The sequence below is a fragment of the Echinops telfairi genome, unplaced genomic scaffold (assembly GCF_000313985.2).
Source record: "Echinops telfairi isolate 266 unplaced genomic scaffold, ASM31398v2 ScPeMD7_7469;HRSCAF=8507_1, whole genome shotgun sequence".
Lineage (NCBI taxonomy): Eukaryota > Metazoa > Chordata > Mammalia > Afrosoricida > Tenrecidae > Echinops > Echinops telfairi.
In genome coordinates this window covers 106,253,297-106,257,381 of record NW_022111373.1, presented here as the reverse complement: position 1 = coordinate 106,257,381, position 4,085 = coordinate 106,253,297, and the positions used below count along the sequence as shown (strand labels likewise).

The window sequence follows — 4,085 nt, the reverse complement described above, 5'->3', positions numbered from 1 at the left end:
AGCGGCAGTGGAGGGTGGGTCTGTGATCCTTGAGCCTTGAAGCAGAGGTGGCCAGCGGCCAAGGGGGATGGGGGTGGGCAGAGTTGTTATCTACAAGGTGGCTATGGGTTGTGGGTGTGGGTATACAGGGCGCTTGCAGGCTGGGTAGGTGATGGAGGAAGACGTGGTCTGGGGACCAGGCCACACACAGCTAAAGCTTAGCTGAGCATGGAGGGCCAGGGAGGGTTAATGCCACAGGGAAGGTCTGCCCACAGGCTGGTACAGACCCCTTTGGGGTGCTATGAGGCCCCACTGCATTTCCCAGACCACCTACTCAGCCTCCCTATTCCTGAAACCAGCAATTCCCCCGTGGAGCTCCCGATGCAGATCCCTTTACCTCAGGGCCATCTTCCTAGAAGCCATAGTATTATTATTTTTAAATGCGGCAAAAACATACACACAAAACATTCTCCAATTCAATAATGTTTACAGGTATAATTTGGTGCCATTGATTATACTCTTCGTGTGTGCCTCCATTATTGGTATTGTTTCCCCAAATGATTTCACCACCATTAACATAGACTCAGTAGCCACTAAACAGAAACACTTCCTCCTTTACCCTTGATAACCATTGGTCAACTTTGGTTTCTTTCTTTCTTTTTTTTCCCCCTGTAATTTTCTTCATATAAAATGACCATATCATACACTTCCATTGTTAAGTTGCCTTTAAAAAGAGTTATATATACATCATCACAAACAGTTTTAGTGCTCCCTCCCATTTCTGACATTCACTCTTCAATACCCAACTTACCCGTTAACACCTCCCACCCATAAACCACTGCATCAGTCATTTCCTCTATACATTGACTCATTCCTTGCTTCACAAACTGGGAAACCTAATAGAAACAATAAAAGACAAAAAACAAATAAAACAGAAAGAAGAAAATATATATAAAGATAAGAATAAAAATAAAAGTAAGGCAGAGATAACCACCAGAAATATTTAGAAATCCAGGAAGAAATGTCTATCATGGAACAAGTATGTGACATTTAGGCCTAGAACAAATTCAGGTTGGGTCAAGAGGATGCTCACCTGACCAAGTGTCACATTATACCATGTTTGACCCACCACAATCAGGTTTACGCTAATCTCTCTCTGATATGAAAGCTGTTCTTTTCAAGTCCCTGGCCTCTGGCCAGAGGATTAATCTGACTAAATACTCTGCAGATGAGTTGTGAGCTCCCACTGTCTTCTATAGCCTTCTACAAACTGGATATTCACAATTTAAACTCTGATACTTTTCCCTTTATCATATTTGGATTTTGTTATCATCATTTTTGCATCACACAGGCTGGTTTGCTTCTTTGATGTGAACTTGGTTGACACCTCACTTAGATGACTGTTTATTTGAATGCAAGCCTTGAAGACCCCAGACACTATTCCAATTGATTGCTGAGCACCCATGGAGTTCTTCAAATGGAATACAGAGAAATCAAATGTACTACATCTGTGGGAAGAAGAAACACTGTAGAAGGCCAATTTCATCACCCTAAAGGAATCCAGGGGCTAACTGAAAATGCCATCAATTACTCACATGCAAATTCAAATGGAAGACAGACTTTCGTGTTCAAGTATCTCACCTGAATTTTGAGATTATCTCAAGAATACATGAACACTAATGACCGAGGACAGAGGAATGGGAGGGCATCAAGTACATTGTACACGAAGAAAGCAAGAAGTCATTAAAAAGATGAGTAGAAAATTTCAAAGGCAACTCAAAAAGACAAAGTAAATATTATGATGTGCAAATGGACAATGACTTAGAGTTAGAAAAATGAAAAGGAAGAACATGCTGAACATATCTCAAATGGAAAGAACGAAAGAAAAAGTGCAAGCCTCAAGTTACAATATTAAAAGATTCTATGGGCAAATATTAAATGATGCAGGAAGCATCCAAAGTAGATGGAATGAATACACAGAGTGACTGTACCAAAAATAATTGACATTCACCCATATCAAGAAGTGGCATATGCTACTAAGAACCAATGATAATGAAGGAAGTAGTACCACTGTAAACATTAGCCAAAAGCAAGCCTCCAGGCATTGACAGACGACCAAATTGAAATATTTCAACCAGCTAATGCAGCGCTGGATGCATTCACTCACTTTTGCCAAGAAATTTGGAAGATAGCTACCTGGCTAACTGACTGGGAATTGTCCATATTTGCACCCATTCCAAAGAAAGGTGACCAAATAGAATGCTCAAATTATAGAACAATGTAATTAGTATGACGGGTAATTTAAATTTTTGCTGAAAATCATTCAACCACAGTTGCATCAGTACACTGACATGAGATGCCAGCTATTAAAGCTGGATTCAGGTGAGGCCTTGAAACAAGGGCTTTCATTGTCGATGTCAGATAGATCTTGCAGTCACTCTCACGTCTCTGCAGGAGCTCTAGTCCCCGCGGAAGGACATCATGCTTGTGGAATTGAAAGGACAGAGGAAAAGGGAAGACCCTTGATGAGCTGGTTTGACACAGAGGCTGCAATTGAGATGTCGTCAGTTGATAGGGTCCTTTCTGGCCACGATTCCTGACGTGACGCAGTATGATTCTGGACTCTATGCCGGGGTCTGTGATCCCACTTGCAGGGAGTATTCTGTTCCAGGGTTGCGGTGCGTTTGTTGTTGTTAGGAACCATCGAGTTGTTTATAGCCCATAGGGACCTTACGTACAACAGAACGAAACACCGCCCGGTCCTGTGCCATCCTGACACTGTTTTGTGTGCAAGTATCCATTGCCGCAGCCATTGTGACACGAGTCCATTGTCACAGCCGCCGTGTCAGTTCATTTTGTGGAGGGGCCTCCTCTTTCTCTCTGCCCCTCCACATTACAAGCACGATGTCCTTCTCCAGAGACTGGTCTCTCTTCACAATATGTCCAAAGTATGTAAGATGAAGGCTCGCCATCCTTGTCTACAGTGAACGTTCTGGCCATACTTCTTCCAAGACAGATTTATTTGTCCTTTTGGCAGTCCACGATACTTTCAATATCCTTCTCCAGCACCATAATTTAAATGCATAAATTCTTCTCCGATCTTCCTTTTTCTTTCTTTTCTTTTCTTTTTTTTCAGGGATTCTTATGCCAGTCTGTATTGAAAATTTTCCAAACAACGCATCAAACATAAACCCAATCCAGATGTCAGCTATGGACACAACTAGAACTTGAGGTGGATTTTTGTTTTCAAAGGCAGTAATCTTTTGAAATCATGTAACATGACTGTTGCTAACACATTAATAATAGCGCTCCTGGCTTCACATACAAACCTGGACTTCCATCCAGCATGAAGGAGCCCGGTGGGGGGGGGCAGCAGCCCACCTGCAGCCCCTTCTCAGCCCATCGCACCTCGTCCCCTCTGCCGCTCTTCTTGATGATCCCTCCAGACAACAGGTTGAGTTGGCAGGTATTACAGATGGACCCCTGAGGTGGTTTTTACCGGTACAGTCTCAGTTTTATTGCGTTCTTGATGACAGGAATGGGGTTTGCAGGGAGAGCAGGGATATCAGACAGGTATGTGCTGGGCGTTTTCTGAGAAGCCAGCAGGGAGGCCGCCATCTGAAGAGTCTCAGACTCAAGCTGTTCCTCCTCTGTTTTGGTTTTCTTGGGGCTCTCTTCTTTGTTGGGGGGTTGGGGGGTGGGAGGTTCTCTTGACCCCTGCTATGGGGTTAGGTATTTTTGTTGCTGCATTTCCTGAAGGTCTAGGTGGCTGGTTCACCAGGCATGTGGCCGAGACCACTCTGAAGAGCGGAGGCTTTGGTGGTGGAGAAATGGCTGGCTGCCGTTTGAGGAATGCTTTCACTTAACGTACTCCCTGAGCTATCGCCGGAGTTCACTGGAGACCCGGGAACATCAGCAGCCTGGAGGGTGCGCACAGAGGCTGCTGTCACAGCCAGAGTGGGACTGTTTCTGCCTTAGAGCTGCCAGAACTGTTCCATGGACCGGTCTTCATAGCACTGGTGGACGAAGGCACAGACATGCTGATGTCACTGCCCACAGACAAGTCGAGGCTGCTGTCATTCAGCGCTGTCAATTTGACACCTTCC

The 4,085-nt window shown here is 44.4% G+C and overlaps 1 pseudogene; it reads right to left on the bottom strand.

The window, feature by feature from the left end:
• Positions 1-3,474: 3,474 nt before the first annotated feature.
• LOC101656475 overlaps positions 3,475-4,085 on the bottom strand; it is a 2,254-nt pseudogene continuing 1,643 nt past the window's right edge.